This window comes from Erpetoichthys calabaricus, chromosome 3 (assembly GCF_900747795.2).
Source record: "Erpetoichthys calabaricus chromosome 3, fErpCal1.3, whole genome shotgun sequence".
NCBI lineage: Eukaryota > Metazoa > Chordata > Cladistia > Polypteriformes > Polypteridae > Erpetoichthys > Erpetoichthys calabaricus.
The window spans coordinates 222,957,796-222,980,528 of record NC_041396.2 but is presented as its reverse complement, the minus strand read 5'-3'; positions in this window follow the sequence as shown (position 1 = coordinate 222,980,528).

Genomic DNA, 22,733 nt, shown 5'->3' with positions numbered 1-22,733 from the left:
GCACGATCCACTGTACCTGCAGATAATATGGAGAAGGTGGCTGGGAATAAAAAAAGAAGGTTGATTGATCTTGTGCTGTGGTCCAGCCAGGCAATTTGTGCATTCGCAACTGGCATAACACTCTCCTCATTTTGATACTGTTCCTCTTATCTCAATGAAGGAAAGAGAGAAGAGAATGTTAGTTGACTAGTTAGCACCGGCAGCATTGGATCAACATCTATGCCTGGATCCTTTGCTAATTGAGGAGTCTCCACAAAACCAAGAACAAGAGATACACTAACCCATTGTTGGCAGCCTTGCAATGTTTTAGAAATGAAAATCTTTCCTGCTCCTTTTGACCATAGTACTGTATTTTGATAAATGAAGGTGGCTAAACTGTAGAGATCGATTGTGTTTTTGTTTTGCATGTCTCCAGGCTTTGCAGAAAAAACTAGTTGCCTTAGATTAGCATGGGTATCATGCAGAGAAGACTTTGTAACTGGTGCAAGACCACTTCAAAAATTCAGTTTGCACAATAAATTGACAATGCAAAAAGACCTGGTTGGAACAACCACTTAGTTAGAGAAAAAAACACCAGCAAATGGTGATGTCAATGGCAAAGTATTTACAACATGTCCCTGGCAACTATGCTTACAGTAGAAGGAAAGTGGAAATTCCTTAGTGACACAAGGGTTGATAGAAGAGAGTCTTTCAAAATTCGGACGAGAAGACATTGTGATGCATGGGGATTTAAGTTAGCTGCTGCCATTTTATATGCAGAGTGGCAAACCAGGGCAGGTGGGCAGCTGTGTGTGCTCCTGTCTTTAATGATGCAACTTTCTTATTTAAAATATAAAAAATTGTATTTTCTTGATGCTATTGCATTCAGCATGCCACATGGCACAGTGACAACATATTTACATAAACCATTGCATTACTCATTCAAAAGGCCACAGTTGCTGGAGTAAAAATGAATTTGAGGAAAAACAATTAGAAATGAGAAAAAACAGAAGGACTGACAAAACTACTTCCATGCTGTTGTAAGACAACTTGGCAAGCTAGTTTTCATAGTAGTTGCACAGAACAGGGCAAAAAGAGGGAACACTCCAAGGGGATTAGCAATAGCATTTTTTTTTCCTTTTGATGCCTACAAAAGTTTTTGAAAGAAACAGCATACAATGGGAATCAAGGATGTGCCTGACAGAAGCTGCCTCAGGTGTCTAGTGAGTCATGAGGTGCTTGCTTTTTACATCTTTTGCGCTGCAGCAGTGCTTTTGTAAAGTAGCAAACAAACTTTAAAGCTTCCTGTTCCTTTTTTATATATTTCTAGTGCTTCTTAAAGATTATTTGAATGTGAAGGAGCAGAGTAGCAACTGTCTAACAGCCTCATGCTATGTCCAAATTCTCAATTGGAATCTCCTTTATATAACCTTTCAACCTAGTGACACTCAATTCTAAATATCAATTAAAAGTGTCTTACCGACTGACTGTCTGTGCTTTTTGAAATCACTCTGCATGCCCAAAGACCTACTGAGCGTGTCCTTCAGTAAAATCCATCACCAGGCTCAGCAATAGCATGCCTTTTTACATTCCATCATTGTTTTACTTAAGCAGAGAAAAGGTTGTAAAAGAAACCTGGTCAGACAAGGAAAGGCACTGTCTCTCCAAATCCATGCATATACAGGTGCTTCTGAAAGTTCTAGAATCAACACACTTACATGCAAATGAGATGATCATGCTAAAAGTGAAATTTCTTCTTATTTACTACTATTATTATTATTACTTGCTCACCATTCATGGTTCATTTTTGCCTTGCCTTTGATGTTTCCTAGATTCTAGTAAGAGCAAGATTTGTAATGGATGAATGTGTGGATGATAATAATAATAATAATAATAATAAAACTAATAATAACAATAATAACGTAACATTATCAAATCAGCTTATTCCACAGCACTAAGTACAAGGCAGGAAACAGGCAATTATAATATGACTTCCAAAAAATCAGTATATACACAATACGTTTCAGTGATTATCAACAAAATACAAAGTTAACAAGCAACAGCAAAAAATGTATATTAGAGCACAAAAAGCTTACTTTAGTATTATTAGTCCCAAGGCTATATGAAAGCCACTATTCTGACAACACTATGGTTAATTGATTGCAGATAAGGTGAGTAGAGCTGTAATATCCATGTGGGGAGCAGAAGTATAGGAAACTTGCAAAGTTTAAAGATACTTTGTAAATTATCTAAACTTTTTTTATGTTCTTATGTGTGTAGTTTTTGTGTAAATATTACAAAAAAGCATTAACACTAGAATTACCAGAGCCTACGAAAAAACTCGTAGATCCGGCACACCTTAAATCGCTTCTTAAAACTGTTCTCACCTCTCTGCCAGCGTCTTTTGTCATCTAAATGTACTGATAAAGACATGCTGCCAGCAGCCGGCTATTCCATCCCCCCACCGACTTAGAACGTAAACGAGCTTTTCCCAGCTCATGCCTTGATTGATTATCTGGGAGTGAGTGGAGTTTTAAAATGGAAATAATAAATCGCTATTTGGAACACACGCATTTCATGTGTGTTGCGTTTCTGCAGTAATCTGTGTAAACACATTGTTAAAACAGAAACGTTTTTTATATTCTAGTAACAAATGACAAAATGTAGGCATAAACTATATAATGTATGGAGACTGAAGTCCAAATATCAAAGAAACACTTTCACAAAAGGTACAAAAAAAAAAGCCGCCGCCAAAAAAAGCTGCCTTAGTGTGGGACATTGACACCTATTTACTATGATTGCCACCGTGGCGCATCAGTATCAGTTGCTGACTGGCAATGAGAAGGTCATGAGTTCGATCCTGCATGACTCCCTTATGAGATGTGAAGTGTTCTTATTTTTACTATTTTAGAATAAAAAGATACATTTGATTTCAGTCTGTAACAGCCGGTGTAATTTATGATATTTGCAAAGGTTAGCTTTGTTTTTTTTGTTTTTTTTATTCACTTTTCATTGTCTCAGTTATGTTCAGGATCCTTCCCCAAAAGTATAATAAAACAAGTGCACTTTTATTCAAGAATATAACCGAAGAAAAAAGAAAGCAAGTTACAGTAGGCGGTTGATATGACAGCTTGCGTGGTGCAATGGTAAGAACTGCTGATTTCCATTCCGTGCTATATAACTGTTAACTGTTAACATTTGAATCTGATGATTGCATATAGCGCTGTCTTATTCAGTGTGCGCAAGAACATGAAGGTGGCCAGTTGCTGCGTGCTACAACGCACATTTTAAAAAAGAAAGAGACAAATATATGTGAAGAAATCATTTTATGACGCGAATAGTACCAATCAGAAAACATCGTCGAAGTAATGCAATATTATTTGAAAACGAACAGCATCAGGTTGGGTGTGAAGTTATACTGGCGCTGTTTGAGTCAGATCAGAAGCTGAATAAGATGAACAAGCTCCTGTTCTGACTCTAAGTAAAAAGCATGAATTAATTAACAGAAATAACCGCGATCGACATTTTAAACTTAACGATTTACAGTGCATACCAATTTATAAATTTTATGTCCGTTTTCAGTAGTAAGCTGCTCTTCTTTGGGGGGGAGTGTTAGAGCATGTGAGCTTATTCAGTGCTGAAAACGGCAAATATGGGAGTGAGTGAGATCGAACTGGGAAATCTTGATCACACTTGGTTTGCGTCTGTACTTGCGCTGAGTCAGATCGGGGGTGGGGATGCTAGAGCGCGTGAGCTTATTCAGTTCTGCTGGTGTTGATCTTTTTTTCTTTCAGTAATAGCGCCAACATAAATCCACACCCGATCTGACGCTGTTCGTTTTCAAATAATATTGCATTAGTGCAATGATGTTTTCACATATATTGTCTCTTTCTTTCAGGTGTGTAATAGGAACCACAGCATAGAGAGAAGCGTACATTGTAACAGGTACACACGTTGTAAATGTAGGAAAGACTATCCTTGAGTGTGTGTGAACAGTTAACGTTTGAATCTGATGATTGCATATAACGCTGAACTTACTGTTCTGTACTATTCTATCCTCTGCATGTCCTGGAGTATACAAAAGAAACAGCATACAGCAACATGTGGGGACTGGCAAGATCGGGAAAAAAAAAAACGCATTCACTGATTACAAAACGCAAGATGTTATGCGAATGAATATGAATAATGTTGCATCTGTGCCACGAAGTTTTCCGAAATGTACTATACAGGTCATAAAACGAATAATTCCAAATATCATATATACCTACGTCTGTGTTTTTTTGTTGTTTTGACATCATTCACCATAAGGTGCACTCTAATTCAGCATGAGCAGGAACACTCAATAAGACCGAATTAAAAAATCAAGTGACGGTGAGATACGAAGAAGGCAGATTCGCCAGTGTTTGTGTGTCAGCTTTTATCCCTCCAGATGAGAGAATGTCCAGTTCCATTGTCTCAAAACACCACTCACATCTCCAGTTATTCCGTTTCAAATAAAAAATAACAGCGTCAGATCCCTGGTTGGGGGGTAGTATGTATCGTGATCGTGATTTAGAGAGAATAAAAGTAAAAAAAAAAATGGTAACTTTTACAAGTCCTATAAATGCACACCGTGTGTTACAGATGCAAACCAAATGTGTGTGTGTACTGTATAATATTAACAAAAAGTGGAGCTCACTACTGAAAACGGCAAATATAGGAGTGAGTGGGGATCGAACCGGGGACTTTCAATTACAAGTCAGCAAATCTTACCGCTACGCCACGGAAGCTATTGTATCAGTCTTGAACCTTTTGTGGAAGTGTTTTTACTTGATCTTTGGACTTCAGGCTTCATACATTATATAGTTTATGCCTACATTTTGTCATTTACTACTAAAATATGAAAAACGTTTCTGTTTTAAAAATGTGTTTACACAGATTGCTGTAGAAATGGAACACACATGAACTGTGTGTGTTTCAAATAGCGATCTATTATTTCCACACTAAAACTCTAGCAGTTCAGTCGCTCCCAGATAATCAAACAAGGCAAGAGCTGGGAAAACTTAGTGAACGCTCTGAGACGGTGGGGGATGGAATAGCCGGCTGCTTGCTGGCTCGTCTTAATCGGCACATTTAGAAGACAAAAGTGAGCTGCGAATGGTTTTAAGGTGGGCCGGATCTATGAGTTTTTTCGTAGACTCTGGTAATTCTAGTGTTAACATGATATGACTGAAGTGTTTAAAAGGTATAATCCAAACCAAAATTATATATATTTTTATGTGTTACTTACAATATTTTTAGTTTGTAGTGATGGTAGAGAAAATATTTTAATCTCATGTTTTCAGAGAGTTTCTGATATAGTAAGAGCCAATGGCAAAGTTGGACAACAGCAAACAATATCAAAATTACCCATGAAAATATTTCACATTACTTGACTTGAATAATCCACATGTAAAGCCATCCAGTTGTATCCTCACAACATCCCAAACACGTGTATTTTTACTAAATCACTTCCAGAAACTGGTCACATGAATGAAAATGGAATGCACTCATATATGACCCACCCTTTCAATTGGAGAGCTCCCATTGGTCAGGAGTGTAGCCCAGTAACAACATATTCATTGGATAACAATGCGCTTCACATGATATCAACAAAAAGTACGCACTGAGAGGCATGTAAAACTAAACTTTAAATATTAAAGAAAAGCGAGTGAAATCATTTTAAGGAAGAGAATATACCTGTGCATATCCAAGATGTTTCAATAAGCAGAAGGTCAGTTCAGCTGTGCAGTTTCACAGACTGCTACTAAACAATCCCAAGATATGCCAGTTGTGGTTCTGTACTATGAATATAAATATGATGTCAGGAGGCATAACTATAATTTAAATGTCCACATCTGAGTGTGTTCCATTGCCATGTTTTCCAGAATTAGTTTATTTAACAATATTTTAGTAAAACTGCATGTGTTTGGAGAATTGCTAGCATATGATAGCACAGTTTGACATGTGAAATATGTCACATAACAGAGATATTTCTTGGATGTTTTTGATACTGTTTGTTGTCATCCAGTGTTAATCACCTTAGATGCTTTTTGTATCAGAACGTTTCTTACTTCTAGATTGCATGAAAACATGTCATTGAAATTACCTGAGCCATAAGCATACTAGTAAAATATATTTATTAATGTCAGAACATTAGAAAAACATTTGATGAGAACAGACCATTCATCCCAACAAAAATCGCCAATCAAATCCACCTAATCCATTACACCAAAGCAACAAGTTTTGAATTCCCTAGACCAGTGGTTCCCAAATTCAGTATTGAGGACCCACTGATGCTGCAGGTTTTTGTTCCAACCAACTTCTGTTCTGAATTGGACTGCTAGCCTAATTAAGTGAGCTCTTATTTTCCAGTTTCTGTGTCTTGATAAATTTTTATTAAAATGTACTAAGCAGTTATATGGGGATTATATAGCTTTTTTTCTTACTTTTAACAAAATTTTCATCTTGATTTCATTCTTCTTTTCTACATATTCTGGTATTTAATCCATTATTTACTATTTTGAGGGTCTGATACTGAAGTAGTTCCAGCCTTTCATCATTCAATGTTGTTTGCCCAGGCGTCTGCTCTATTTGTTTTTAATTATTAAAATACAAAGAAAATGGACAAAAAAATCAGCAAAAGAGAGTTAAGCTTTTAAAGCTATAGCAAAAAAAGAAATATTTCTAAAAGTCTTATAAATGTAAAAATTATACTATTGTGCTTTTCTGAATACAGAATAAGTAAATGCAGTCAAATACAAAGAGGACTGTTCATTTACAGTATGTTAGGTAGAATGCCCAGAGGGGGCTGGGCGGTCTCATGGTCTGGAACCCCTGCAGATTTTATTTTCTTCTCTCCAGCCATCTGGAGTTTTTTTGTTTTTTCTGTCCTCCCTGGCCATCGGACCTTACTCTTACTCTATGTTAATTAGTGTTGTCTTATTTAAATTTTTACTTTGTCTTTTATTTTTCTTTTCTTCATCATGTAAAGCACTTTGAACTACATTACTTGTATGAAAATGTGCTATATAAATAAATGTTGTTGTTGTAGTATCAATTATTATCACTGATTGTGAATCTGGTTGAAACAAAAACCTGCAGCCACAGTGGGTCCTCAGGATCGAGCTTGGGAACCACTGCCCTAGAGTCCCACTGTCCACCACATAACTTGGAAATGTATTCAATGTGCCTATAGTTCTTTGTTAAAAAAAAAAAAAAAAACTACCTAAGACTTGTGCAATATTTACCCTTAACAAATTTTCTGACTGTGCGAATCAATTCTTTTGAACTTATTTTAAAATAACAGTTGTGAGAGATGGCCAACAGTTTATCCCGGCCAATTCCCCCAACCCGCCAGATGGAGCCATCCCTGCAACATGGAGGGGACCCGAATTCCAGCAGGGCATCATGGAACTTGGAGTCTTTCATCACAGCCCTGCTGGATACAGTGGGGGCCGCCAGGGGACACTGCAGGGAGGCCCAGGGACTTGTACTTTCCGTATAGGCCGGAAGTATTTCCAAGTCACGGGAACGGAAGAAATGATATACTTCCGGGCTGAAGAAAAGAAGAGTTTTAATCTGACCCGGAAGTGATAAGAATCACATGGACTGGGGGGATCGGAAGCACTTCCGGGTAAGGGACTATAAAAGGACTCTGAGTATTGTGGAGTGGAGGGTGCTTTGTGCACATTGTTATTACAAATAAAATAACATTTGGACTTTTATCTGGTGTCTGACGTGTCTGAGGGTTTAAGGGGACGACAGCGCCCCCATCTGTCACAGTGGCGTAGCTGGCAGGATTCTCTGGCCGTCGGTTTGGCAGAGGACCTGGAAAAATTTCTGTGGACAGAAACCCCAAGAGGACAGCGTCACGACACGCAGAAAAAATCGCCACAACCCACCTTTACAAAGTCCGTAATGGGAAAAAAGAAGACAAAGCAGAGCGCCAGCACCAGCAGAGGTCTAGGGCTCAACATTGCCTGTGCTCAAGACGAGCCATGGAGTGGCTACACGTTTCGGGAGCAACTTCCGGATGAGGACGACTACAATGAGGTATGTGCCGGGGATGGGTTTGAAAACCTTTTTAAAATAATACATTTTGTCCCGTGCACATACCTCCCAGAAGTCCATCCGGAGGTTCCGAAGACGGTGGTGCGCTCTTGTTCGAGCCGACGAGAAAAGCGAAGGACTTCCGCATGTCGGGTGCTGGCGAGGGACATGTGACCCACCCCGAAGGATTGGGGTAAGGAGGAGGTCCATGTCCTACTGATTACGGCTTCACCCAAGAAAAACCGGACTTGGACTTTCCGCAGGGGAAGGGGGAGGTGAGCAAAGTACCGCTCACCCCATGAAAAGATAAGAAGTGTCGGGAAATGACTGATCGGTCTGCCGACAAATTAATACAGGCAGATCACAGTCAGCCAAAGATGGCGACCCGGTCCTAGAAAATAAGAACTCCAATTCCCAGACGCCTGTGTGCAGCCCAAACGGGCACGTGCCAGGAGCGGGCATACTCAATGGCTCCCGGCCAAAAGGTAGGGCTAAGGATGTTTCGAGCCTACCTCCGGCTGATTTAAATAATGATATGGACGTGCAGGAGCTGGAAAAGCTGTTCCAGCCCGTACATGTTTTCTTACTGGTAGTGACGACAATTAAAAAGATCATCGAGGAGCTGGGAGCAATGGCCGAAGCGCCTTTTAAAAGGCTGGATGATTATGGTACCTGCAGCGGTTTGGTCGGTAGCCTCCCGTATTAATAGATTTGGCAGAAGGGTGAGTATTACCGGTACCGTACAGGAAAAAAGGACTTGGAGTGACATGGGCCCACGTTTAATAAATGGTAGGTGCCAAGTAGCTGCGAGTCCTACAAAACATTGTGGTGTAATGACCGAGCGTCCGTTGGAAGGATCCATCGAGCCGGAGCAGCTGAATAGTGCTGTCTCCCAGAACGAAGCGATCCTAAAGACAGCGGAGCCAGTTATTTACAAGGCGAAAGGGGTACAGACAGTAAAGAGGCTCTCTTATAATACACATAGAGAGACTCAAACTGTGGACAAGCCCCAAATTAAAAAGGAGATCCCAAGAGAGAAACAGGGGTCTCCTGATAAGATAGAGAAGGGAGCTGAGAGCTCAGGTGCGGCTGTGGAACCCTCCTCAGCAGATAAAGAGGTGGAGAAAAAATTCCCGAGCTGCTTCCAGTCTCACAGAGGGAGAATACCAGAAGGACGGCGGCTGTGCTATGGATGCCACCGGCCGGGCCATATGTGGCAAAATTGTACTAGGAAAACCGGGGAGGAAAAGAAGCATTTGGATAATGTCTCCCCACGGTTCTCCTATAATTATTTTACAGGAAGGAGTCACGGACCAGCCACAGCAAATACCTCCTGGAGGAAGACGTCCCTTGCGGGGCTGGACGCTACGCCCCACTATGCTTCACTGAGGGGGGGACCTGTGAGGGATGGTCGACAGTTTATCCCGGCCAATACCCCCAAGCCGCCAGATGGAGCCATCCCTGCAACATGGAAGGGCCCCGAATTCCAGCAGGGCATCATGGAACTTGGATTCTTTCATCACAGCCCTGCTGGATACCATGGGGGCCGCCAGGGGATGCTGCAGGGAGGCCTAGGGACTTGTACTTTCCGTATAGCCCGGAAGTATTTCCAAGTCACAGGAATGGAAGAAATTATATACTTCCGGGCTGAAGAAATGAAGAGTTTAATCTGACCCGGAAGTGATAAGAATCACATGGACTGGGGGGATCAGAAGCACTTCTGGGTCAGGAACTATAAAAGGACTCTGGGAGATCCCAGCAGTGAGCCGAGTTGGGAGGAAGGGTGACTGAGCTGCTGGGAGTGGAGGATTGAGTATTGTTGTATTGATTGTGGAGTATTTATTGGAGTATTGTAGAGTGGAGAGTGCTTTGTGCACATTGTTATTATAAATAAAATAACATTTGGATTTTTATCAGGTGTCTGACGCGGTGTCTGAGGGTTCAAGGGGACGACAGCACCCCCTATCTGTCACACAGTCTTGATCCGCTGTACTAATTCCCTGCATAATTTTATACACTCAGTCATGTCCCCTCTTAATCTCTTTTTGCTTAAACTGAAAACCTTTGATGCATAACTCATCCCCTGTAGTCCTGGAATCAGCCTAGTTGCTCTTCTCTGGATTTACATCCCAAGGATCAAAACTCCAGGTGAGGCCTCACTAATGTTTTCTAATTGATTTGGTTTGAATAGTGTTTTAAAATTGTGAAGAGAATTAGTTTGGTAAATACCAGCTTTTAGATTAAAATGAGTTCTTCTATAAGAACACAGGGATACAAGTTGTGTTATATAAGTAGCAAGTATCCAAAGAGGCTTGGCTGAACCACAGCATAGGCCATTTTCTCTTGCTTTTTTAATTGCAGCCTAACTCTCTCAATTGCCTGCTGGCAATACAGTTAATGATCAACCATGAGGATGGTTAAACAAGCAAGGAGATGTGCACATATTTTGGAAACTATGACAAGGGTTAATATCTGAACTTTAAAGCACAGTTGTTTAAAATCAGAGAGCAAAGTTTTAAGTGAAGTATAAACTAGAATGCTCAAAATCCATTAACCAAAGAATGCGTTGTCACCAAAACAAGACATGGAAATCATAAACCAAGCCGAGAAACTGAATTGTTTGAGTCATTAACCACAACACTTTAAATGCTACAAGCAAAAAACTGAAACTGATCAAGGTTTATATCTATAATCTCAGATACTGTACTGAGCGCTGCAAGGGGTTAAAATACAAAGCATCATATTGTGGAGTATAGTTCCTAGCAACAGTGTGTCCTAGTGACCTAGTAACAGAATGCTAAAGATACAAAATGGCGAAGTGACACACTTACAATTAAATTGAAAAAATACTTATATTTATCCCAAACTAAATTATTAACACAAAACACATGGGTTACAACTCTTAAATAATCTATAACTGGAGTGGAAAAAATGCATTTGACATCAAAAATAAAATTCTAACAACTTATTTCAGGGTAAAATTTACTAAAACATTAGAATGGGGATCTTTGTATTTCAAATTTTTTTCTTAAGAGTAGAGACAACGACTTAGGTAGAACTGAATGGCCTGTCCTCTACCAAACCTTCTCTGATTTTCTTGCTTAAAGAGTAGTGCCTTCAAGAGACACTTAAATAAAAGTAGGCTGATGGTAATGGAAAGCTGGTCCCACCACTTGGGAATATTGCATATATTGTATTCTTGTATACTTTAAAAGGCACTTAGTAGGGATTCTCTCTGTAAAAGGCTGTATAACATTTCATTGACTCGTATTAATCAGTCAGCAGGCACATTACGATTTATAGACCTTTGTCCAGAAATATACCACCCTTTACAATTATCAAGGCACTTTTTCAATGATATGAACTTACACTTCCTACTCTAGAGGACACTTATTAAGCTACTAACATTCTGAATTATAATACATCAGATCAGATAATGCTGAAATGTCATTGTGTTACTGGTTCTGAACGCTGCCATGATGCAAGCGTTTTCAAGAAATGCCTTCTGAACTTTTTACCTGCAGAATATTTGAAATGGCCTAGAAAACATTTACAGCATAGTCACACATACTATGCTCTCTACATAGGTAATCAAAGTGAGTCCAGCTCTTCATGTGTTCTCAGTAGGGTTCATTTTAATCGAACTCAAAATTGTTCTCAGGACATTCAGAGCTTTCACACTTGATTACAAAGGTACTGGACTGCACTCAGATGCATAGATTTTATCTTAAAAGTACCTAGTGTGAAAGGGGCCTTATTTGCAATTAAATTAAACTTCTGTACATTTAGATAAGAAATAATACAGAACACAGGCTGTGAGAATAGTTTAAAAAAACTTGCAATGGCAGGGCTTATGGTTTTTCAAGAAAAAGCCATTTTTATCTTTACCTGTTTTGCTAATAGCGACAGATAGATAGATAGATAGATAGATAGATAGATAGATAGATAGATAGATAGATAGATAGATAGATAGATAGATAGATAGATAGATAGATAGATGTTAAAAATAGCACAACTTCTTTGAATGAGAAACTATACTTTATAGCTTGTGTACTTTCACAAAAGCTGTCAATTTGATTTAGCTCTCTGACAAGAAATACAGTTTGTGTAGTGAGGCATTACCACTAGCCAAACACAGAATAGCTCTTTATGTGCAATGTTACCCAAAGAGGTAGACATGGAACAGTTTCTGATTAGAGTAGGTAATCTTTAATAAAGGTCATAATTCAAACGTTAAATTTACAGCAAGACAATGGCCACACATAGTTAGTTTTCTGTGCATTCCATAATACTTTGAATGTCACCATAAGCAAGGGAGATGGCCATTGACATGCAGCAGTGAGGCCTATCATGTGTTAATGTTGTCAGACACTATTGATTAAGCCCATTCACTCTGTCCTGATGGCTGGCAAGATTTCAGCAGACCTTCAAAGCAGGTGACTGTTGAAAATATGGTTGTCCTTGAATAACCACATCATCAACCTCTAGTAACCACACCAGACCAGAACCAACATATCAGAATGATACATCTGAGAGATCATTTCAGATCTCCCACCAGTACTTCTATTGAAATTTCTAACATACACAATGATGTACTAGTGACAAGATGATGTGGGACAGACTGTACACTGCTGGCCTTAGACTATGGTGACCAGTCAGATACTTTCTGCTTATATCTCCTATACATGTGATCCACCACACACAGCTACTTTGCTCATAAATGTCTTGACCAATGAATGTTGATATAGATGTACTGCCTGCTTCTCTTCTGATCTTAATTACAACCCTGGAGGTCCTGGATCCCAGCATTCAAATATGACCCTCTGGCCAAATGATTTAGCATCCTACATTTTCAGATTTAGAGGCTGATTGACCCTGTGCACCAGAGGTGTAGAGCAGTAGTAAATGCCAGAGGATATGACACAGGAAATCAAAAGACTACAAGAGGACTGTTGTTAATGTTCACAGTAGTTATTGATTCCGTTGTTTTTATTGTTGTACTGTTTTGCTTCCCTGTTATTCATGTTTGCATATTTTTACCACAGTAATTAAAATTAAAACTTCAATCCAAAAACAAGTGTTTGATTTCTGTCAAGTCAAGAATGTAGCCATTTGGCTAGGTTAAAGAGAACTAAATTAAAGGAATACAGGTATTTGTAGAAAGTGGCAGCAGAGTCAAAGTTCTGTCTGTCCACAGTACAGACACTGGCACCCCAAAAGAAGATAGCTGAATCCAACAGGACTCTGTCTACCACTCTGCAACCTGTTTCACCCACATGTCCATCCCTTTGAAAGGTCTTTCACTTCATTTTGTTCAATCATCGAAGATCTGGATTTTGCAGTAGAAAATGCAATAATCAACAACAGCAACCTTTATTTCTATGGCTCATTTTCATAAACAATATAGCTCAAAATACTTTACAAAATGTCAAATAAATAGTTATAAGAAAAGAAAAAACAAATTTAATTAGGTAAAAATAATAATGAATAAGAAACCAAAAATAAATACATACAAGCCCATATAACATAGATACATAATTAGTAAAAAAGTAACATTGTTGTATATAATATAATTTTGTAAGTCTGTACAGATGAGTACAATGATATGGTCAGATGGGTAGAAGGACAGTAAAAAACCAAAACAAAAAAAAGTTAAGCTGTCAAAAATCTTCAGGGTTTGCAATGCCAAAAGACTGCTCAGCCCCCACTGTGCATTCTACCTAACATAATTATGTGGTCAGCTGAAGCACTCGCCTTCATTCGAGAATCACGTGGCTGTATAGTGCCTTAATTATGTGTCGGGGGCACAAAACACCACCAAAGAAGAACCGGAAAAGAAGGCAGAGGAAAGTTGAAATTAGTAAAGATCCGAAGTACAATCACCACAACTGAAAAATAATTTTCTACCTGTTAAATAGAACCGAGACCAGTTTAAGATAAGGCCAGAGAGGTGTACCCATTGCACTGCACAACAATTTTTTTGAAACGTCTTGCTTCCTTAAAAGTGTTTGCTGATTGTGACAGGTATCTACTGGGTATGCACAAATATAGTTTTGGTTTTACTGCCTCACGTAGGAACTCGTGAACATTATATGTTTACTGACAATAACGTATTTAGTCACATTTACAGTATGTTTCGCATAAGCTATTAAATTCAACAGAATTAAAAGTGTTTTGCTCCTGATTTTCTTTTGTATTCAATGTCTGATGCATCACGCTGCAGTGTCCAACAGTAGTTAGCAAGCATTGACGGATTCCAGTTGCCCTGGTATTGTTTCTCCATCGTAGCAATGTCCTGGTGAAACCTTTCAACGTGTTCATCACTGAGAGCACCGAGATTTGTGGGGAAGAAGTCCAAGTGTGAGTGGGGGAAATTAATCTTGAGTGACATGTTGCACTTCATTGTCTTGTATGCTTTGAGAAGTTTGTCTACCAGGTGAATATAGTTTGGGGTTCTGTAATTGCCCAGAAAATTGTCAACAACGTCTTTGAAGGCTTTCCAGGCAGTTTTTTCCGGCCCAACTAACAGATCTTCAAACTGCTTGTCACTCATAACATGTCTGATCTGGAGGCCAACAAACATGCCCTCTTTGATCTTGGTGTCAGTTATTCTTGGGAACATCTGTCTTAAATAACAAAAACTTTCACCTTCCTTGTTCGGTGCTTTCACGAAATTCTTCATGGGTCCCAGTTTTATGTGAAGAGGAAGCAAAAATATCTTTGCTGGGTCGACAAGTGATTCATGTGCCACATTTATCTGTCCTGGAACTAACTTTTTACGGAGTGGCCAGTTCTGTTGAGAATAGTGCGACTCTTTGGCACGGCTGTCCCATTCACAGATGAGCCAACAGATAGCCAACAGGTACTGAAGTATAAACGTTGACATTGTGTAGCAGAACAGCTTTCAGGCTTAACATTGGCAAATCAATGAAGAGACACCACTTTTCCGGGTTGTGATCACAACCCAAGGCCAAAAACAATCCTTCAATGTCACAACAGAAACAGAGACTGTCGACTTGTGCAAAAAATTTGGTTATATCATGATGTCGGCCTCGAAACACAGAAATTTTTATACCTGGTGACAGCAGACACCATTCCTGCAGTCTTGAACCCAGTAGGTCGGCTTTTGCTTTTGACAGACCCAAATCTCTGAACAAATCATTCAATTCAAACTGTGCTATCAGATATGGATCACCTGATGAACACGGTTCAAAATCCTGGTCATTGTCACTGTCAGCACCCTGCTTTGCAGTTTCTTCATCTGGTTCATCTAAGGTCCAATCCTCTGGTGGTTTCGGAATTGGAAGACTGTTGTCATGTGGCACGGGTCTCACTGCTGAAGGCAGATTAGGATATTCAATTGAATTCTAGTTTTTGGCAGAGAAATCAGACACATTAGTCAAACAGAAGTAACAGTCCAACACATGGTCTTTCTGTTCTCACCATATCCTCGGAACAGCAAACGGCATCGTCTTTCGAATGCTTCTGAACAAGGCTCTCAGATTGACAGCACATGTCACACAGCAAATGTGAGGTGCCCATTCCTTGTCTTGATCACCAGATTTGCAGCCTAAATACAGATGATAAGCTTTCTTCACAACAGCAGTCATCCAACGTCTCTGAGGCGCAAGTGTATATTTGTCACAGATATAGCAGAATGTATTGCGGCTGTTACGACATTAACAAGACATATCGCCCGACACCAAAATGTCTATAGCATCAAGCTTACTTACTGTTATATTGCTACGGATACTATACTTTACTATACTGATACTATACATACACACTGACTATCTATATTAACAAAATGAGCAGGATCGTGTATGCAAGCCACCTTTGTAGCATGCTGAGACAGCGTCAAGCTCGTTCAGACCTGCCCAAGCATGCCCAGGATGTCAACTTCCATAGAATAGCTACCAACCTGGCCTGATTCCATGCCTGGATATGCCCAGGCTGCACAAACCGTTGTTGATAAATCACTTACGGGAGCGAAAATGTTTGGATACAAATATAAGAAAAAACCATGACAAAACTGAAATCTCTCTGAAATGGTACATGATGAGTACATTTTGATGTGATATTTGTGATCAGCACCCAAAAATCTATAAGAAACACCCAGCAGTGTTCAAGAAGCAAACACTCTGTTGTGCAGTGAAGGAGATTTGTAAGAATACTCTAGTCTATGGTGTCAAATGTCGTCAAATGCTGCAGTGAAGTCTAAGAGAACAAGAGCAGATATACGGCCTCTGCCTGCAATAATCTGCAAGTCATTTATCATTTTAAGTATTATGATTTGTTATACAACCTATTTGTTATACAATAAATAAAGAATAGAATGTTCAAGTAATCACTTAACTGTTCAATAACTACTTCTTCCAGAAATTTACTTAAGAAAGCCAGGTTAGAAACACAGTAGGTCTAAAGTTGTCAAAGATAGAGGAGTCTAGATTGTTTTTCTTGAGCAGGTGTTTAGCAACTGCAGTCTGTACACAGTCTGGGAAGACCCCTGTAACTAATGAATCCACTATGTCAAGTGCACTATCAATACGCACATTGGGGAGTTCATTGAAAAACCTATTGGGACTAAGTCAAAAAGACAAGTGGAGGGTTTTAGTTAAGAAATTATACTACAGAGATCAAGTAGATCTATTTGAGTGAAGGAATTTAATTCACTAAAAAGAGTATGCTGGGATTCAATAGGAGTAACTTTGGAGGGACACATTATATCACATCTAATATTGTTTATTTGTGTTTAAAAAATACTGCAAAAGCCTAAAAGGTTTCACTAGAAGTTTACAGGAGGCATTTTGTTGAATGAGTTGAGTTTAGAAGACAATCAATAGTTGCGAATAAAACTCCAGCGTTATCATTTATAATTTTAGAGAAGTAGGGCTGCCTTTCAAGACAGACTGCTTTCTTATTTTCAGTTATTTGTTCCTTCGATATTTCATAGTGAACTGTTAGTTTAGTATGTGTCCAGTTACCCTCAGCTCTCTGTCATTTTCTCTTCAGATTAGACACTCTTTGAGTCTTCTAAGGTATTACAGTACTTAAGGATTTCTTAAGAATTTTTTCAGTGGTTGCTATGTCGGCTGAACCTTAGCATTCAAATTTGTGCCTTACTGGTTATAATGCCACCTGTATTAGGGCAAGCACTACATTCTCATGGATTGTTTAGAATAATAGCAAACCTTGAGTCTGCAGATGAATCAAAATAGCACTTTTAACAATATGCTGCTTTTTAGTTTCAGCAGTATTTCAACTACAAATAAAATGCAGAAATGGTCAGATATAGCAGTATTAACAACCTGCCTCATGTCAACATTTAATTCTTTTGAAATCACTAAACCCAGCGTGTCCTCCCTTATGTGTGGGCTGACTGATGTGTTTGACTAAGATCAAAAGAGTGCAGTAAGGTCATGAATTGTCTTCCCTTTGGGTCAGATTGGTTATCCACATGAAAACTGAAATCACCTACAATTTGGAACCTATCATAGTTAGATATTAATATAGATAATAAGTCTGAGAATTCCTCAGTGAAAGGGGCATTATATTTTGGAGGTCTTATAAATGGTCAATATGAGAGACTGCAACACTCGTTGAATAATTATGGCAAGATACTCGAAAGATGCAAAACTAAAACTGGCATCATTACAGTTTAATCAGCTCTAGAAAGCACTCACTAAACCACTGTCATTTTTATGCTGGTGAACTGAATGAAAAAAAAATTCATTTGAAGGTGCAGCTTCAAGTAACACTACCGCACAATCACAGCCAAGCCACATTTTACTCCGTGTAAGAAAGTCTATTTTACTGTCACTGATACCATGTAAAAAGGTCTTGCTGGTTAATATTTAGTAAAGCCACATTTAAGGTCTCGGAAAAGCACAGCTAGATTGAAGTGTTATGGCAGCATAAAATGAAAATGAAGTTATTTAGGTGTATCCCACTTTGTCCAGACTTTATAGTTAAACTATGGTCTATCATTATAGTGCTAATACAACGCACAGCTATAGATGAAGTGGTAATTTGGTTTTTTGCATTTATACAACTTTGTCTGGGTTTTTTAGTTAGACTATGGACCATTACTACAGTGCTAATACAGTGCACATCTATAGGTGAAACCATCTAACATGGGATTATAGTGAACATTAGGACTAAAGGTGCATTGTCAAGGAAGACAGATTACCTTTGAGATATTGTCGGAGAGGACTTGAGTGTCGAACCTGTTTCTATACATGGCATCACGTCTGTAGAAAAGCAGAAGAACTCCCAGTTGTCCATGAAGCCAATGTTTCACCTCTTGCAGAAGATTCTCATCTACTGTAGGTGTTTAGGGAAAACAATAGAGCCAAGACAGTTTAGTTAACTGTAGGTTTCTTCTGATCTACACAGTAAGGGAAGTGGACTTGACACAACACACAGCTGAGGTCCTCTCCTTCGTGGCCTGAGTGATGGATACAAAGTCAGTCTTCAGGAGTTCCAACTATTGATGTTGAATGCTGTTGATGCCAGTGTAGACATACAATTGTCCAAATAGTCCTGCAGTTGGGCTTCTCAAAGAATGTCAGGACTCTTCTCTTCACATCTTTAACTTGTTTTCCAGGAATACAAAACACAAAAGCTTTTTACAGTCAGGTGACCAAAAGTTCTGGTGGTGCATAATCAAGTCTTCTATGACATCCACATCATCACTATTTGCAGGCACAGCAGGGAAGAGGAGATGGTCGAAGCAGTTATGAGTGGTAATGATAGTTTGAGAAGGTGGAAGTGACCTGGACTTGGAACCCTGCATTGTGTTGCTGATGTTCCCAGTATCTGTCATCATTGTTGTCTTTGTCTAGAGCTCCACGGGATGGAGTAGAAGTAGCCAAATCAGTCCTGAACAGCAATAAAATCATTAAAACATGAGCTTTCTGATCCCCTGGATTCTTTCATTTAGCAAGGAGCTGTTTGATCTGCATCTCTGGGGATTTCATTTCCTCCACAACATGCAGAAGCTCACTGCCAAACATCTTGAAAGAAAGACAATCATTACCCAAGTGTATGTTAGTGCACATTCATTCTTCAACCAGCATCTGCAGCAGTGATTTGCTAATTGGGAATCTATCGTTTTGCAATTTGTTTTTGTTTTTTGTTTTACTATTCATGTTGAAAAAGTGTGTCTCTTCCAGAATACGACTTAAGGCAGGAGTCCTCAATCATGGACCTGGAGGGCCGCAGTTCCTGCAGGTTTTTGTTCCAACTCAACTGCTTCATGAGAAGTCATTTATTGCTATTAAAGCACTTATTGATCAAGTAACATAGTTTCGCTTGGTAAGATTTTAGACCCTTAATTTCTTATTTTAGTTTCAAACAGCTGAATTCACTGTTAATTGCTCCTTATCTTAATACATAATTCGTCAGCCTCCTCACTCACTCACTCACTCCCTCCCTCCCTCCCTCCCTCCCTCACTCACTCACTCACTCACTCACGTCCGTCCGAAGCCGAATGTGCAGTTGCCTTCTGCGCAGCTGCCCGAAAAACCTTACGAGACAGACATCACGGCAGGCAGCGGATTTATGGCCGCGAAAATTCAAAGAGAAAGGCAACTTTGACCGACATCCAACCCCAACATCGCGGCAGGCGGCGGATTTACGGCCGCAAAAATTGAAAGAGAAAGGCGACTTCGATTAAAGCTCTAGAGGCCTGAAAGGCGATTTCGACTACAGCTCGAGGCCTAATTACGCATGCTGATTCAATTACGCATTCATTCAATACACCTATATCAGGTTTGTGGTGCTTATACTTATTACTATTCCACTCGTGCCCGTTTCATCTTACGTTGTTGAAATGGGCTTTTTGTCTAGTTAGCAATAAGATGCAAATGATAAAAGAACCAGCAGTTTTCCATCTAACTTGCTTCCATTTACACATGTGTGTATTTATCCTGCATTATTTGGTTTAATAAAGTTCTTAGATGAAAACTGAAGAGAAGGTGAGCAACTACAATTTACTCATCTGTTTTAGGCTTCAAATAATTTGGATGGATCATTAGAAAGAAAAAAAAATCTGTGATTTAAGAATGACCTGACATTGTAGAGTTAAAACACTAATAAGTCATAATGTTAAATAAGACCAGTTAATGGCAAGGATTGTTGATTACAATTAAGCAACTGGGTTGGAACAAAAACCTGCAGTCACTGCGGCTCTCCGGGGCTGTGATTGAGGACCCCTGACATAAGAAGTGCAGAGAGAGAGGAGTTGAATGTGGCACAGAGACATAACAGATCTCTACGTCCACATTCAGCACAGAAGAAACCAACTAACCTGAGTACCTGCTCTTTCCTGACTACCCAAGATATAAGAAGGACAACACAGACTACAGTCATCAGTGTCAGATCAGAGAGCAAATGAGACACACGAATTTCAACCTCCTGAGTAATCCTAAACAAAACAATATCTTCATTAAACAAGGGTAACCTGTATTACCCCTAACATTTTTGATGTCTTGGCTCTATTTTTGTAGATCTAACAATATACATATAGAATATAAAAACAAGTCAAGTCATATTTAAGCCTGTCTCACATTGACTGTCCATCAGTTTTCTCTATGCACTTTGCCTATTACAACATGCAGCATCAAGGGATAGATAAGAACCACTCCCAAATGCAATATCAGCTCATCACAGCTCGTACAGTACCTGCACTCACACATATGGGACCAAATTGCAATTGTTAATTAACTTTAACGTAGGAAATGAAAGCAGAGTGTTTATCAAAAATTTCTCTGAAGATGGAAAGAACATGCAACCCTCACACAATTCACGGCAAGGAATAGAATCCAGGTCTTTTTAGCTGTGAGGCAACAACACTAACCAATGTACAATCCTGGTACTGTAGAGAGTTTCAAGTCAGAATTATTTTTAAATATCCATTAAACAGTAATATTATTGCATTCCATATGTGCTCATTTTTTGTGCTACAGACCTAACTTAGATATTAAGCCCCCTTACCATTTTCTCTGTAAAGCTGCATATCAAACATTGGTTGTTTCAGCACCAGTTGTTTATTTTTTATTTGTTTTCTAAGGATGTGTAATTAAAAACTGCATTAGTATCACCAATTATAGCCTCAGAGGGACTGGAAACCCTGTGCTACTAGGTGATGGAATACAACTACGCTGCAAACATCCATTTACCATTATAATACTCATTAATCCTGCCAAATACTACTCATTACCAGGCGTCAAGGAAATCATCTCATAGGCAAACAGAGCACAAGATCTATCTGTCATTACATTCCTTACAGCACCAAGTTGCAAAGGAAGGAGATTGCTCAATGTAACCAATTTATGGAGTGCAACATGCAACATACATCATTTCCTACATAAACAAGGCATTGCAGGCTTTTTTTAACTTTAAAAATAAAGGCTGTGGAGCACAGAGAAGGCGGTCACAGAAATCCCTCTCAAGCTTGACATTCAGTGGCACCCACATTTTATTAACTGTTTAGGGGTCATATTCTGCTGACAGGTAAATATAATACATGAATCATACCCCCCCATACTCCATTCCCGTAGGACTAAAAGCATATTATTCTGTTTCTCGGAATGCATGCACTGTATGCTTGTTTTAATTTTGTTCATTGTTACATCATGAATCTTGCAAAAAAAAAAATTACATTTATTTTTTTGCAAATTTTATAATTGATGTTCAATGATAAGCCATTACTTGGCAGCACTAACTTCTGTAAGAGAATATGTGTGTGTGTGTGTGTGTGATACATTAGATCCAGGGTTGTTTCATGCTTTCAGGGATGAAATGTCTTTAAAAAATAAATGGATGGATACATGAAGATGCAGAAACACATACAAATAGATATACATTTTTAAAGAGGCACAAAATTGTTACATTCAGAAGCCGGGGTCCTACAGTTGACATGTCAACAAAAAAAATTGCAAAACCAGGGCACAAAAATAATTGATTTATTGCTTTCTGAGTGGTGATAAATGTGAGGGGCCTTAGCACTGGGTAAAACCTCTGTGTTTGTTGATACCAGTGATGATGTATTGTGGCAAGGTTGTATGTGTGCTGAATAGTGTCCTGTGGCACACCCAACTAACCACCAGAGATATACTAGTCAAATGGTGTGTGTGATATAGTGGGTCCGCGACTCAAAAAGAGTGGCCGTTTTAATAAATAATTAATGAACACACTCGCGCTGGGGAGTTGTGAGCACTGTGAACGGTCTGCCAAAGACGTCCTGTCTCCAGGTTGGTGCAAGGTGGTCAGCTGTCCGTGCAATGGCTTGCCGACACATGCGGGTAGTCTAATTGCCTTATCATCAGCACGAGGTGGCAATCAGGCAATTGCACCTGCAACAGCTCCCCAACCTATAAATATGAGCACAAAAAATAAAAAAGGAAAGGAAGGAAAAGAGTCAAGAAAAGAGGAAGGAGGTTAAAAGATGGAAGAAGAAGCAGACTGGAGAAAGAGAGAGGAAATAAACTGGTAAACGCTAATAGAGCACCAAGGAGGAGCGAGTGGCCATCGCTCAGGAGGGGGCTGTGGGTCACTCCTGTTGAGCGTCATTAGGAGCAAGAGCGACCATTATGCCCTGGTAGTACTCTTGTTGGGAGGAGCCTTTGTGACGGCAGAGGTGGGAGTACAGAGCGCCTTCACCGGATGGATCCTGGATTGGC